The sequence below is a fragment of the Eleutherodactylus coqui genome, chromosome 9 (genome assembly GCF_035609145.1).
Source record: "Eleutherodactylus coqui strain aEleCoq1 chromosome 9, aEleCoq1.hap1, whole genome shotgun sequence".
Lineage (NCBI taxonomy): Eukaryota > Metazoa > Chordata > Amphibia > Anura > Eleutherodactylidae > Eleutherodactylus > Eleutherodactylus coqui.
This window is the reverse complement of record NC_089845.1, coordinates 29,346,639-29,363,990: the sequence shown is the minus strand read 5'-3', so window position 1 is coordinate 29,363,990 and position 17,352 is coordinate 29,346,639.

The following is a 17,352-nucleotide window of genomic DNA, read 5'->3' as shown; positions in this document are numbered from 1 at the left end:
ATTTAGTTTTAAAAAAGACGGCTGAGGGGCGACCTAATAACTATGTATAAATATATCACGGGACAATACAGAGATCTCTTCTACCATCTATTTGTACCCAGAACTGTGACTGTAATAAAGGGACCTCCTCTGCATCTAGAGGAAAGAATGTTTCTAGACCAACATGGAGGGGGTTCTTTACTGTAAGAGCAGTGAAACTATGGAATTCTCTGCCTGAGGACGTGGTGATGGCAAATTTGATAAAAGAGTTTAAGAGGGTCCTGGACGCCTTTCTTGAGCGATAAAATATTATATGTTACAATCATTAATGACTTCCAAAGGTTTGTTAATCTGGGGATTATTCCAATTCCAAATTGGAGTCGAGGAGGATTTTTTTTCCCTTAAAGGGGTTGTCTCACGAAAGCAAGTGGGGTTATACACTTCTGTATGGCCATATTAATGCACTTTGTAATATACATTGTGCATTAAATATGAGCCATACAGAAGTTATTCACTTACCTGCTCCGTTGCTAGCGTCCCCGTCGCCATGGATCCGTCTAATTTCGCTTTCTTCTGGCGTTTTTAGACGCGCTTGCGCTGTCCGGTCTTCTTCCTGGTGAATGGGGCCGCTCGTGCCGGAGAGCTGATCGTCGTAGCTCCGCCCCGTCACGTGTGCCGATTCCAGCCAATCAGGAGGCTGGAATCGGCAATGGACCGCACAGAGCCCACGGTGCACCATGGGAAAGGACCCGCGGTGCATCGTGGGTGAAGATCCCGGCGGCCATCTTGGTGAAGGAAGAAGTAGGAAGAAGGAAGACGTCGCAGAGTGGGGATTCGGGTAAGTAATATGTATTTTTTTTATTTTAACACATCCATTGGGGTTGTCCTGTGCCGAACGGGGGGCCTATGGAAAAAAAACAAAAACGTTTCGGCGCGAGACAACCCCTTTGAATGGGTCTCTACTTCATTTGGGGTTTTCTGCCTTCCTCTGGATCAACATTGGGAGGTAATAGGCTGAACTGGATGGACATGCAGGTTTTTTCAGCGTTACATACTACATTACATTGGGGTGTTTTAATCGCAACAAAAAAAAACTGTAAATGTTGCCTGAACAGAACAGCGGAATTTACCAGCCTCACCACAAAACAGAACTTCAAGATCAAGTATTTTATGTACTGCTCTTCAAACTCTGATATATTTACTACAGCGCTCTTGTCAAGTCCAGTATGTGGGCCGCACCACACAGAAATTACGTTGTAGAATGAACAAACAGAGATCTAACGTAACACATGAAGCCTGAATCAGTGTCTCCCCTCATGCAGCCCTTGTACTCAATTGTAACTTTGAAGATGTTTCATTTCTAGCTCTGTTACTGATCCTTCCCAATGCCCCTGATAGATTCGGGACACTCAGAAAAGAGACATGTTCTGGATCTACAAATTGAACATTTTGTCTCCAATGGGACTTAATGAAGGACTTCAAAATGTTTTTGAAAACTGACACACCTCATTTACAACTGTGATCTTATATGCAAGTGTATTTCAAACAGTGATTCCAATTCATATTTTAGATGCTCACATTACATAGAAACTTTACTTAGTTCGAATTCAAACTCATTACACTTTTATATTATTATAGCATTCTTTATCTTTATTTTTTACTTACTTATGTATTCTTTAATTTAGATTTTATTTCCTATATTTAGATATTTTTAAATGATATATAATTTGTTTTATTGATGCAATCAATAATTGCTTAATATTTGCACGCACCTGACATACTCACTCCCCCAATACACTAATATTGGTATACCTCTTTATTTTACATTCCCTCTCCTTTGCTCCCCAAGATTCAACTCCCCACCTTGGCTTAATGCCCCAAAACTATATTTTATTATTACACTCCCATCTCCCTCAGTCCCATCCCTCAGATTATAATAATATTGCCATTGATTATTATTACCTTTATCATTATGACCGGTACCATTTTTTACATATATTACTCATTCACAGCTATTGATAGTACTAGTGTATTGCCAATTCTTCCTTTATGCACATACATTACTGATGCAAAAAAGTTTTTTTTTTTACTTTTTGATTTTATCTGGTTTCCTGTTATTTTCTGTTACCTCTATGTCTCTGTCCCACTATGTGTACTCTTAATCATATCCCCCACTCTTCTTTGTATGATATATAGTGTACAGCGTGTCCCCAGAAATACTGAAGATTGCATTGCCTCCAAACACATTGCATTTCTTTAAACTGTTTCCACCAAATAAAAGCTGAGAAATGTTAAAGACAAGCACCTATGTATGTGCATGTCCACTTATAAATAAAGATTATTCTTTGTAGTGGTAGTAATATATATCAAATTTTGGGACATTTTAAGCCCCGATCCTACCCTGCTCAGGAAAGCTCCCAAGACAGCCCGGTAACCTTGTCTTAAGCAGATTTGCATAATCCGTCCTGCAAAAAACTTTCAGCAGATATGTTTACTGCGATGAAGAAGATATGATGTGTATTTTAAGCTCCCAAAAGCTATATGTTTCTAAGTAGCTGAAGAAATCAGTCTGTTCCCTGTACAACTTTGAAGAGGTTACAATTTCCTATTAAGCAATACTCTCAACCACCTAAGGACGCAGCAATTTTTTTCCCCATTTTTGTTTTTTACTCCCCCCTTCTAAAAAGTCCTAAGTCTTTTATTTATCCATCAACAAAGATTTCAGTGGTACTATATTATATAATGTAATGTATATATATATATATATATATATATATATATATATATACACATATATATGCCATACCATGCACTGAAAAACATTTAAAAAATTCTTAGTGGAGTGCAATGGAAAAAGAATGAAATTCCACTATCTTTGGGTGCGTCTTGTGTCCACACCATACACACTGCAACAAAAATGACATAAATGTATACTATGGTTTAGTTTGATTACTACGATACAAAACTTATACAGGTTTTTTCTTTTGCTGTACTACGTTTTTTTTTCAAAGGTATTGAATTTTTTAAATGCTATTATCTTCTGACAGCCATACATTTTTTATTTTTCTTTAGACATAGTTGTGCGAGGACTCATTTTTTTTGCAGAACGTCTTGTAGTTTCTATTGGTATAATGTTGGAGTCCATGTGACTTTTTGATGGCTTGATAGGCACTCTGCAATGGCAGCCATGAGGCCTTTCAGAAGGCCCCTGGCTGCTACTACAACCACATGGCAACCCACAATCTCATTGCAGTGGGCCATACAAGACCCCCGAACATCCATCGGCTGCTTTTAATTGCCACTGTCTAAATTGCAGAATTGACCGTGACATTTAGAGGGTTAACAGCTTCAATAAGCGTTGCGGCTAATCAAAGCTGTTACGGGCGGGTGTCAGCTGTAAAAAGCAACCACCACCCAAATTGTATGGAGCCAGGTACACCCGCCATCCCACTCCATGCATACCTCAAACATGCAGGATATAATTGTACATCCTGTGTCATTAAGGGGTTAAAGAGCCTCTTCTGTGATTTTTTCCCCATCCATTATGTAGCTATGCCCCGAGTATATATAAGTGATTTACTGGCATTGTGGTTAGTTATTTCTATCTGAAACTCCTGGCCTCTTTCTCTTCAGATGGTCATGTGATCTCAACTTTGACCAGCTCAGATTTACTTGGGGTTATATATTCAGTTTCTAGTCAATTTCTCTGTTACATGGACTCTACCACAGAAACTGCCTAAAGGGATATTCAATAATTAACACCAAAATTGCCTAAAAGGCAAGAACTTCACCCAAGTTGAATACCCTCATTAAAATCTAACTTTTATTGAACTACATTAAAATACTAAAAGTCATAGGAATTAAAAACACAAACCTGGGAGCGCTCAGCCAGCTATAATACATAGCATTCAATGCTGCTGCAATATACTGTATACTCGGCTGTATAGAGATCTCCTTAAAGGGGTTGTCCCGCGCCGAAAAGGCTTTTTTTTTTTTTCATAGACCCCCCCGTTCAGCGCAGGACAAACCCAAGGGACGTGATAAAAAAAAATTATAATTTTACTTACCCGAATCCCGTCTCTGCAGCTCCTTTCTTCTTTGCAGCCAAGATGGCCGCTGGGATCTTCACCCACGATGGACCGTGGGTCCTTTCCCATGGTGCACCGTGGGCTCTGTGCGGTCCATTGCCGATTCCAGCCTCCTGATTGGCTGGAATCGGCACACGTGACGGGGCGGAGCTACGCGATGACGCGTAGAAGCGGGAGGAGCCAGAAAGCCGCTCGTGCCGAGACCCAAGAGAAGGGAGAAGACCCTTCTGCGCAAGCGCGTCTAATCGGGAGATTAGACGCTGAAATTAGACGGCACCATGGAGACGGGGACGCCAGCAACGGAGCAGGTAAGTGAATAACTTCTGTATGGCTCATAATTAATGCACAATGTACATTACAAAGTGCATTAATATGGCCATACAGAAGTGTATAACCCCACTTGCTGCCACGGGACAATGCCTTTAATAGCTAACAGATATGTTAGATATCAAGCAGGTCACTGCTGCAGACTAATGATTTTGCCTAAATAATATCCCCAGGTCTGCGTGCTTTAGCTAAAAGAAACATAGAAATCCCCCCAACATATTTCGCCAATGTAGTGGCATCCCCAGGGTTTTGGGGTTACTATAGGCACACCCACTTAAGGGCTCATTCACGTAGGTGTATTGTCACTGTGTATTATGCATGCATATTTCCCATGTGTAACATGTGGTGAATGGAGGCAATGAAAGTCTGTGGACTTTCATTCTTCCATTCAAACCTGTTTTGAACTGTGAGTGGACATTGCGTACAATACAAAGGAAAAAAAAAATCGCAGCATGCTCTATTACTACCCACAGCCTTTGCAGGGCTGTGTATTAAATGCTGTCCATTTGCAGACATTGGGAAAGGGGCAGCATTCCAATATACAGCCCTGCTCTGCCAAAAGCGGGGAATTAAAAAAGATAAAAAGTAAAAGTCCCACTGTGCATGTCCGTGACGCCAGAATCTCTGTACACAATCTCTGCTGGCAGAACGAATAGGCTCCAATGCTACAACACTGCGAGATACTTGCAGCGTTGTACGTATATGCCCATCTGAATGAGCCCTAAATGACTGCTGTTATTATAACATGAGGAAGGGATGCTCCCATTTGACTGACCATCAAGAGATGCTGCATGCTGAGCAGCCAATGGAGAGAAACAAAGGACGAAGGGCAGGTCCTTAAGCCAATCGCACAGAGTGCCTCTCTTATACATGGCAAATCCTGATATGTGATCATGCAATCAACTCAGCGAATAGCAGCCTGGTCTTTCCCAGTATGCACAGTGTGCCCCTTCTAGAACCTTGTTATCTTTTCACTTCACTTTGTGCTGCATGATCAGTAAAAAAAAAAAACATGCTTAGGGCTTATTCCGACGTTCGTATATTGGCCGGGTTTTCACCCCCGTCCGATATATGCTGTCTCTCTCTTCAGGGGGAGGAGGTTGGCTGGGCCGGGAGCAGTGCACTGAGCTCCCGCCCCCTCTCTGCCCTCTCTCCATCCCTCACCACTATTTGCAATTGGAGGGGCGGGATGGGGCAGGAGGGGTGGAACTTAGCTCCGCCCCTGTCCCGGCCCTCCCATTGCAAACAGTGGCGAGGGGCGGGGAGGGATCAGAAGCTCAGTGCTCCTGGCCCGCCTCCTCCCCCTGCAGAGAGGGACAGTGTATATTGGCCGGGCGTGAAAACCCGGCCGATATCTGCACATCGGAATAAGCCCTTGGGCTGATTTGCCCAGTGCTGCAATTCAGCAAGATACTATGATTTATTGCCCAGCTTACAAAAGTCTACATAGGTTCTACAATGCTCACCAGCCGAGTATGGTGTGGTAACTGAATGCATATACTTGACGTTGGATCCATAGATCCTTAGATGAAGTTCTTAAATTAAGTTAAACGGAGAGAGGCCTGTTACACTGATGCATATATTGAAAACAATGGGTAATATTGCAAAAGGAAAGGAAACGCTGCAATTTTTTTCATGCAGCATCACAGGAGTCAAAACATTGCAAATCAGAATGAAGCCATTGGAAATCATTTGTTTCATAATTATGCGTTTTCACTCACTTTCGCATCACAAGAAAATTGCGGGACTTTCTCGCCAATGTGAAGGAGCCCTTAAAGTTTTTTTGCATTATTTTTTAAAAGTAGTAATACAGGACTATAAATCTAAAACTGGTATTAATGGAATCGTACTGGCCTACAGAATAAAATTATCATTTTATTTTTACTACATGGTGAACGCTGTAAAAACGTAACCGAAAAAACAATACTTTATTTTTCTTCCAGTAGTGTGCCAGTAGAAGGCCCGCTATTTGGTTACAGCCAATTTATCTTCTCATTGAAGGCATACAACACTGCTGCCATAACAGTGCCCCACAACAAAGCCACCCACAGTGCTGCTATCACAGTGCCACCATTAGTGCCCCATATCACAGCCAATTACAGTGCTGTGGAAAGTGTGTCAATGCGGATAGTGGCAGAATGGGAAAAAAGGAACTGAGGAAACCCAATCCAGCTTGTGTGCCTCTCCCCGTTGTAGAGAAACAGTACGCGGGCTCAAGCCACTAGATGGCAGCACTGTACAGCCGCTGATACGCTGTGACCTGTGATAGTCTAGCAGTCCTGGATCAGAAATGATATTTAGTGTGTAGACTGTACACCACAGACCAGGGTGCAGCTGTTCCTATACTCTGAGGATCATTCTGTGCACAGACAGTAAAGGGGACTTAGCAAAGGGGGAGAGGAGCGGCTGGGTGACTGCACAGCAGATTAAAGGGAACACTAGTATCCACATGACAATAAAAGCCCAAAAAATAATTTGTTTGTTTAGTGTGAAACATGTGCAGTGATCGAAATATCCTCACTCCAGGGAAATAAACAAAGATGGGTGGGAACCACCAGAGCATCTGTGCTGGAGCAGAAGTGGAAGTAATAGGTGAGTTATGATCGTTTCTGATTCTTCTCCCTTATCTGTTCTCACTTCTTCTCTCTTCTTCTCCGTTCTTCATCTTTCTTCTTCCCTCCTCTCCCGCCTTCCCTTTTCTCCATTCTCCCTCTTCCCTCTTCCACTTTCTCTCCTCTCCCTTTTCTTTTTCTTCCTTCTCCATTCTAATTCTTCTTCCTTTTCCCCTCTCCTTCCTTCCTTCTCTCCTCTTCTATTATTATACCATTTTCTGCTATTAGATTAATTTCTTAATCTGACAAATAACCCTTGTTAAGGCCTGGTCAATAAGGGTTAAAAGCACAGATGTAGCAAATTTCAACGTGTCTGTGAACACTTTGTGCAGCAAGTTATCTTAAGGCCTCATTCACACGAGCGTGGATTTAGCGCAATATAGGTGCACAAAGAAATCGCTTCTTTTGAAACCCATGGCTTCCTATAGAACCCTTCAGATGAAGGAATTTTAGATGTGCAAAATCCTCGCACCTAACAAAGATAGGACATGTGACTGCAATGCTCACATCTAAGGTCCGTTGTGCGTGAATAGATAGAACCAGCCCTATCTTTGGTGCGTGATGTGCAAGAGTTTCCATAGACTCCTATGGGAGCTGGATAACATGCACCACGCAGCTGCCGATCGTGTGAACGGGCAATTTCACCTCGGGACTTAAAAGACGGAAGTCACCCATTCACACGATCTTTAGTGCAGTATAGTCGCGATCTTTTCACGTGCCTATACTGCGCTAAAACCACGTTTGTCTAAATGAGTCCTAAGGCATTAAAAAGTTTTTAAAATTGCAAATAAACTGTGGCATGCTTAATGCATTAAATATCGAGTGATACTTTGCTAAACTATAAGATATTGTGCTTGTGTCATTTGAAAAAAACTTCTGCCATGTTATAGAATAGGTTGAGGTACTGAGACCCCACTGATCACTCGAACAAAGTGTCAAAAAAAGTACCTGCTCCTTTGGCTATGATCAACTTTGCTTGGCTTCATTGGGCTACTGGTTTAATGATTAGTAGAGGTCTTGGCACCTAAATCCCCACCAATCAAAACTTCTGATATTTATCAATATATAAACATGCTCGAAAAAATACATTTCCTTTTTCTCTGTTTATCCATTAAAAAGAGTGAAAGCAATAATCCGTGCAATCAGCATATCTGCAGCCCATTATTAGTGCTCTTATTATAGACAATAGCTTCTCCTTAGGCTGCCTTCAGAGGCGTTCCAATATTTCTAATTATGAAAGCAGCACAGTGGTTGTCTTATTTCACTTCTTCCTAGAATTATGTTCATTCTCCAGAAAGTACATTCTGTCTTTATGGACCATTGGGTATTGCTAGGTCACAAGCAAGATGAACAGATGAAAGTTGCAGATTCCTAAATCCTACAAATTCCTTTTTTGTCACTAATGTTATTTGTGCGATCTATCACTCAGTGTATTGTTCATAAAGGTTAAAATGTTTCTCTTTCATCTTAATGTAATTCTAAACCAAACATCTATTAGATTGGTCTTACACACAGCATTTTATGGAAAAATGCCACCACAGTTTTTGATACAGTTTTCTGAGCCAAAGCCAGAAATGGATCCAGCCAGAATGAGAAGTATAAATCTTTCCATTTCCTTTGAATCCACTTCTGGCTTTGGTTCAAAAACTGTATCAAAAACTGCCAACTTTTTTCCAATAAAACCTGTTTGTGAAACCACCCTAAAAAAGTTATGTAAAGCCGACTTTGTGGTTCTTTGTGACAATACACTTTATACTTTAATGATGAAATGATAAACTGGAAATTAGACGATGTCGAAAAAATGTAGCGACTGTGAATGTTACAAAGCTGGAATGTGATACAAAGTAAGAAAACATAATGCAGTGCAATGCATCATTTTAACTGGCATATACATATGGGCAGATGGTAGATCGGGCTGGATAATAAGTCAAGGAACCTGTCTTTTTACAATACAAAAGTAAAATAGAAGTAGAAGTAAAATATAGTAACACAATTTTCTATAAATAAAACAAAAAGCAGAGTGGGGTTCTATGCTGCTTCGGTAGATTCACGGTGCAGAGATGTGCCTGATCAGAAAATGGACTGAAACAAACTGTAGAAAGGCATAGAAAATACATGAAGCTCAAAAAGCTGAAGCACTAAATAAAACACAAATTCTATCCTATTAAATTACTAATAACTTAAAAAAATAAATCAAAAAGTTGTTAGCTTTTTTTTTTACATATTCCAGAAACGGAAGAATAGAAAAAGTAAGGCTGTGGATATGAAAGGCGTATTTACAGCAGCCTTCTAAATAAGCAATGAATATGGCTCATGGCTATAAAGTAATTTGGATAAATCCTCAACTTTACTGGGTTCCACCAATAAATGAGGCCGTTTATCTGAGCAATGTAATATATATGCTTAAGAAAACGTTGGCGGCGTGCTTCTATCACACATTTATATATCAAGTTATGCATTTCTTCAGCATATTAATGAGCAGACCACAAATAAAGTATTACCAGATGACCAGCAGGAAAGTTTCACGTTTAGGGCTTAAACAGATGAGCGTGTTTTACCATTATTTTGCGCACGGGAAAATCCCATGGAGAATAGAACCGATGGATTTCATTGGATTCATTCTCACTTCCTTTTTTTTAGAACAATAGGACCTTCTCTATCTTGTGTGTATTTGCGCACCAAAGAGTCCCATAGAAGGCTATGGGAGGTGCGTAAACACGCCCATCATTGCACATACCCACGATCTGATGACTGGTACCACATTAGGCTAATTAGCCATTTAAATCAGGGTGGGGTGATTCCCCCATCCATGTGAAGAAGTGGTGCCTGCGCAAATACACTTAGCATTTGCGCAGGAATGCGTGCAAAATACACTCTTTCTCTTCACAAATAAATTGCGTAGGAGCGAGTATATTACGTAACATGCTCGTCTGTTTAAGTCCTTAAACCCACACTCTTAGATGAACATACATTTGTACATAATGAGTAGAGATGAGCGAGCACCAAAATGCTCGGGTGCTCGTTACTCGGGATGAAATTATTGCGATGCTCGAGGGTTCGTTTCGAGTAACGAACCCCATTGAAGTCAATGGGCGACCAGAACATTTTTGTATATCGCCGATGCTCGCTAAGGTTTTCATTTGTGAAAATCTGGGCAATTCAAGAAAGTGATGGGAACGACACAGCAACGGATAGGGCAGGCGAGGGGCTACATGTTGGGCTGCATCTGAAGTTCCCAGGTCCCACTATTAAGCCACAATAGTGGCAAGAGTGCCCCCCCCTCCCAACAACTTTTACTTCTGAAAAGCCCTCATTAGCATGGCATACCTTAGCTAAGTACCACACTACCTCCAACAAAGCACAATCACTGCCTGCATGACACTCCGCTGCCACTTCTCGTGGGTTACATGCTGCCCAACCCCCCCGCACGACCCAGTGTCCACAGCGCACACCAAAGTGTCCCTGCGCAGCCTTCAGCTGCACTCATGCCACACCACCCTCATGTCTATTTATAAGTGCTACTGCCACAGGAAAAGCAGGCACACACTGCAGAGGGTTGGCACGGCTAGGCAGCGACCCTCTTTAAAAGGGGCGGGGCGATAGCCCACAATGCTGTACAAAAGGAATGAGAAATATAATCCTGTGCCACCGCCATCAGGAGCTGCACACGTGGGCATAGCAATGGGGAACCTATGTGCCACACACTATTCATTCTGTCAAGGTGTCTGCATGCCCCAGTCAGACCGCGTTTTTTTATAAATAGTCACAGGCAGGTACAACTCCGCAATGGGAATTTCCGTGTGCACCCACAGCATGGGTGGCTCCCTGGAACCCACCAGCTGTACATAAATGTATCCCATTGCAGTGCCCATCACAGCTGAGGTAACGTCCGATTAAATGCAGGTGGGCTTCGGCCCACACTGCATGCCCCAGTCAGACTGGGGTTCTTTAGAAGTGGACACATGCAGTTACAACTCCCTGTGGACCCACAGCATGGGTGGGTGCCAGGAAGCCACCGGCGGTACATAAATATATCCCATTGCAGTGCCCATCACAGCTGATGTAACGTCAGCTTTAATGCAGGTGGGCAAAAAATTTATTGGATTACACTGTAGGCGAGGGCCCCAAAAAATTGGTGTACCAACAGTACTAATGTACCTCAGAAAAATTGCCCATGCCCAACCAAGAGGGCAGGTGAAAACCATTAATCGCTTTGGTTAAAGTGGCTTAATTGGTAACTAGGCCTGGAGGCAGCCCAGTTAAAATAAAAATTGGTTCAGGTGAAAGTTTCAACGCTTTAATGAGCATTGAAACGTATAAAAATTGTTTACAAAAATTATATGACTGAGCCTTGTGGGCCTAAGAAAAATTGCCCGTTCGGCGTGATTACGTGAGGTTTCAGGAGGAGGAGTAGGAGGAGGAGGAGGAATATTATACACAGATTGATGAAGCTAAAAGGTCCCCGTTTTTGATGGGGATAGAGAACGATGCTTCCATCCGCGGGTGCAGCCTACGTATTGCTTAGGTATCGCTGCTGTCCGCTGGTGGAGAACAGAAGTCTGGGGAAATCCAGGCTTTGTTAATCTTGATGAGTGTTAGCCTGTCGGCACTGTCGGTTGACAGGTGGGTACGCTTATCTGTGATGATTCCCCCAGCCGCACTAAACACCCTCTCCGACAAGACGCTAGCCGCAGGACAAGCAAGCACCTCCAGGGCATACAGCGCGAGTTCAGGCCACGTGTCCAGCTTCAACACCCAGTAGTTGTTAGGTCAAAACAGGCAGTACACCCCTAGATAAATTGATTAAGAGATCTAGTTTTCAAAATTGGGTCATTTGTGGCAGCTTTTTATTGTTTTGGCAGTTTGAGGATATTACAATGGAGCCTAAAATATAGTCTACCAATATTTCTGTTCTGAAAGCCACCGGGTGCTGTTTTCATTTTGGACCCTGTTGTACATCCAGACATAAGATTAGGGCCACAATGGGTATGTTTCTGAACACAATACAAACAGGGGGATCCATTTTGGGATGCACATGCTAAGTTCATGTTCACTATAGAAAATAAACCTGTCTTTAAAATGACATATTTGCAAATACATTAAATTTTATTTTTTCTCCTCTGAATTGCATTGACTCTTGGAGAAAAAAAAACTGTAGGGTCAAAATACTCATGACACCTCTCATTGAATGGAATAAGGAGTGTATTTTTTAAAATGCGGTCATTTGTGGCGGTAGCTATCATTCTGACACTTATGTGTCTTTGCAATCTTGGCTTGATGTAGGGAAACAAAATGTTGCTCAAAATTTCAATAAGTAATGTTAAATTTGTACGTCTCCTAAAAGGTTAAAAAATAATAATAAAGTTCTTCCAATGTGCTTCCAGAATAAATTAAACAGATGGAAATATATATGTCATCAAAGATTTATACAGTATGTTTGTCCATATTTGACATTGCAGTTGAAAATATGAAAAAAAATGACAATTTTATTTACAATTTTCCAAATTTTGGCATTTTTAAGAAGAATATACAATTGCTACTGGTCTATTTATGAGACCTAAATGAAGTACAATATGTGGTGAAAAAACAATGTCAGAATTACTTGGATATGCAAAACTTTTACAGAGTTATTTTATGTTAAATTGACACGTCAGATTTCCAAAATTTGGTCTAGTCATTAAGGCCCAAACAGGTCTGGTCACTGAGGGGTTAAGCCATTATGGGATCAGGTGCACCCAGCACTATGCTTGATTTTACAAACTAATCTTAGTTGGGGTCCAAGTATAGCCCTTTTATCACTAGATATAGATAGCTATAATACCACTGGCCTTCTTGTTACCTCTCATGTTTTAGTCGCAACCCAAAAACCCATAGCTAGAAAATGGAGAAGTTCTGTCACCATTTTTTTAACTGAAGTATTCTTGATGGTCAAGCATTACTGCTTGTTGGAACATTTGATCGTTACCAGAATCGGTGAACTAGAAAAATGTAGATGTCGTTGAGTGGCTTTAATTGCCTGGATACATATGTTAATTTCTCCTTATTCAATAAACATCTGGTATAGAAAAGGATATACTAGTATAGATACATAAATGATTGACTCTATCAATGTACCAACCGATTTTTTAAAGCTCACTACAGACCAGTTTTCTTTTTATTTATTGTCTTTAGTTGTTATTCTTTTCTCTTATTCTCTACCTATTTTACATCTACAATGCTTGTAAGAAGACCATGATGTATGACTTACAACTTAGCTCTTGTAAACTAGAAATTTTATTGTGCATCTTGATCTCCGCAGCAATATTTCTTCGACAGGCTTCCACAGGCTTGAAGGCAAGATATAGTGGACACTCTTCCTATTCTATCCCATTTACAATTATTGTATGCTATAAGCGCCCTGCACCAAATATTCGAGCTGGTGGTCATCTCACTACTACTTACCTGCAACTCATCACTTTTATTGTGGATTATCTATGCCTTATTATATTATTGTTATATTTGTATTCTCCTTTGACAAAATCCAATAAACTATTTGTTAAAGAAATTGATGGCAGCAACACATATCAAGAAAGTTGGGACAGGGCTCTGTCTCTCATTGTGTATTTTCCCCTCCTTATTACAACAGTCTGTAATTTCTGGGAATTGATGACATTCGATTTTATGCAGGGAATGATGGACGAATACGGCTTTCTAGTTTGTCCCAAAGATGCTCGATGCGATTAAGATCCAGACTTTGGGCTGGCCAATAAAGTTTGGAGGCATTCTGCTCCTCAAAGTAAACCTCGACACTGGTAGAGACATGGAATTGTACCAAGGTATTGCCACAGGGTAGATAATGCTACATTGTCCAGAATGTCACCCATTGGTGTTGAGGGTGGACTTTACTATAACCAATAGCCTTAGTCCTTTACAGCAGAAACCCCCCCCCTACACCATAACACAAGCTCCACCAAACTTCACTTTTGGGATGATGCACTGCCCACACATCCGATGTTTTCCATTTCTGAATAACATTGCCAACAGTGGGCTTTGGAAAGTCTAAAAGCGCTGCAATGTCCCGTAGTCATGGATGTTAAACAATATTGGATGTCTATATGAGTCTAGTAGTGTCGGTGCTGAAACTGAATCTGGATTCATGGCTGAAGATAATCGGGTTCTACTCCATAGCAGTCCAGAATGAGGGCATCCTGAGCTTGGTTGCCTTGTGTACATGTCCTCACACATCCACTGGTCCCAACCTAGCACTCTAGTCAGAAAAGTCTAGGTGGTGGCAAAATCCGTCAATATGACAATCAAGCTTCTCGCATTCCAATAATGTGCCCACTCTCAAATTCTATTAACTGGGAGAAATCTCTTGGATTGTGTCGTAGAGGCGTCTGGTGATCAACAAGCTCTACACAAGCGGAAGAAGAAGTCACTACACACATGGAGCCTCTGAGAGTCGCTTTATAGACTAAAGGCCCATTTACACTGGATGAATATCGGGCAAACGATGCTCATCCCTGTGAGTACCCACTCCCATCATGCTGCACAGGAGCGAGTATCGCTGGCTCTCTGACAGAGCTGTCAGCAGAGGGGCGGGGCGACTGGAAGAGATTTCACTCCTCGCTCTCCCCTGCCTCTCTCCATTCACGTAACACAGTGGCTGTTCAGTACTGAACAGCTGCTGTTTACACTGAACGATCATCCTTCAGGGTTTGAAGCTGCATGTGAGAGAGCAGCGATACTCGCTCCTGTGTAACAGCACGGGAGTGAGTATATGTGGGGACGAGTGATGGGCATCATTTGCCCGCATACATCCAGTGTAAACGGGCCTTAAGAAACCACTTTTAGGGCTTCATGTGGCAAGGCCATTTATCCAATCACTCCACAACTCTTTTCATTTGCATTCTGCAGCTTTTACAGTACAAACCATGCGGAGAGGATTCAGAAAACTCCTTCACATGGTGTGGAAAATTTACACAATGAACCAGCAGCATGGGAATTCACCTCTTACCATACAAGTGTTGAATCCCACAATAATGCAGTTCAAGAACTGCGGCCAAATCCCCAGCATTGAGGTGCAACTTTGGCCACTATAGTACAACTGCTGTGGTTTTTCCATTGGGAAATGCCCATAGTGCTTACGCCACGTGTGATGGTGGTCTTATAGTGTCACGCTATCTCCAAGGCATTCATCTATAGTGTGGAAGTGGTTTAAGGCTATGTTGCATTGTATTTATATTTACACGAGTCTGTGCCTTTAGTTATACAATGAATTTCATTGTACACCCCAATAATCGTCTAGTTTAAAAACTAGCCAGCTGGGAAACCTGAAGCGAGAATATCCAGTGTAATCCCACATAAAGCAATCTGTTAAAAAAATACCATGAATATGCATTATACAATCCTACTCAAACAATAGTGCATAAATATTACTGTTTATGTGGCTCCGAAAATAATTGCATTCATATTTCCAAGCCATAATTTCTCTCTTTAGTGAGCAGTGGGAAAGAAAGAATATAATTAATTCTCACACCTGGGTGCCCTTATCTCTGCACATCTGTATGTATTAACTAGTAATCTGTCATTATCATTATTTACAGCTTTACCCACTTAAAACTAATAGGACAGCTCAGGCATTGTCCTCATTCACATGGATTGTTAGAAAAGCCTAATGCAAATTAAATATGCAGGTTGGAGAGAAATGTGATGGATGTCAGAAAAACCTTCTCTTTAGAATTTTAAAGGAAGGTTGTTTATAACATTCACATCCATTTTAGTTGGAAATACATTAACTTCATGGATTTAACAATAACTTTTGTAAAAGTGAGACTGTGCTCAATGTTCAATGCTACTTTCCATTTTATGGTTCTAATAATACTAAACATTATCTTTATTTTATAGCACTGAGGCTGCTTTCACACCTACGTTAAGGTCACTTCAGGGTTTTCGACTTTCTGCTCCGTTCTTGCTGGAGAATCTGAAATTTAATTGAAAAAAAAAAAAAAGTATCCATTTTTTTCCTCATTGATTTCCCCACGGGGGGGTTTTCATTTTGTCCGGTTTCCATTTTTTTGGACAAAAAATAATGCTGCAGATTGCGGGATTTTCGCAGTCAAAAAAAAAGGAAACCTGACAGATTGGAAGAAAACAGAAGCTTTTCGGTCTGCTTTGCGTTTTTTTGAAACTCAATTGTAATCAATGGGGAAAAAAAATGGATCCGTTTTGTTTCAGCTTCTCTCCTCCAAAAACGGAAGAGAAAGGCGGAACTCCTACATAGTAACACAGTATGCTAGGCTGAAAGCAGACAAAGGTCCATCCAGTTCTGCCTGTTTCCACCCCTCCCCCTTGTTGATCCAAGGGAAGGCAAAGCCCCTCAAATGAGGCAGAAGCTAATTTACCCCATTTTGAACCGACTCCATTGCGGAAGTGAAAGCAGCCTAACATATTCTACAGAACTCCACAAATGTGAGCGTACTTGTACAGACAAAATCAGATATTACTAATAATGGTTTGAACGATGCGGCCATGTTCACACGGGCATAAGTGTATTTATGCATGCATTTGTGCTGTGTATTTGGGCAATGGGCATTGCGTTTTTGCGCGTGTGTATGTATTTTACTGTAGTTTTTGCACATGCATGCCCTGCATATTTGCACACACAAACATGCTTCCATTGATTTCAGTGGGCAATTAAGTTTAATGAGCTTGATATGTGCTATTTTCGTGTGAAATATGCGTGAAAATAGCATAAGTTGCATATCTTTGCACAAACAAAATAGACTCATGTGAGGGCTCTACTCTCAAGCGTGTACAGTTAATGAGGAAAGACCGCTGACACAAAAGATATTGTGCTTGCTCTGTATAATGGTCCTGCCACTTTTACTAAATAGCGTACTATATGTAACAGGTGGGTGGTATGTAATTATGCGATGTGACAGACAGAAATGGAAGCAGCTAGATTTTTATTTAAAAAACGTTTCTGAACAACAATGTTATTTATATATATTTTTTTCACAGGAGGGTTCATATACTTAAACATTGCATTATAACTAGAGATGAGCGAACGCGTTCGTCCGAGCTTGATATTCGTGCGAATATTAGGGTGTTCGGGATGTTCGTTATTCGTAACGAACACCATACGGTGTTCTGGTTACTTTCACTTCCTTCCCTGAGACGTTAGCGCGCTTTTCTGGCCAATTGAAAGACAGGGAAGGCATTACAACTTCCCCCTGCAACGTTTAAGCCCTATACCACCCCCCTGCTGTGAGTGGCTGGCGAGATCAGGTGTTCGCCTAATATAAAAGTCGGCCCCTCCCGCGGCTCGCCTCAGATGCGGTGTGAGTTAGATGAGGGACAGTGCT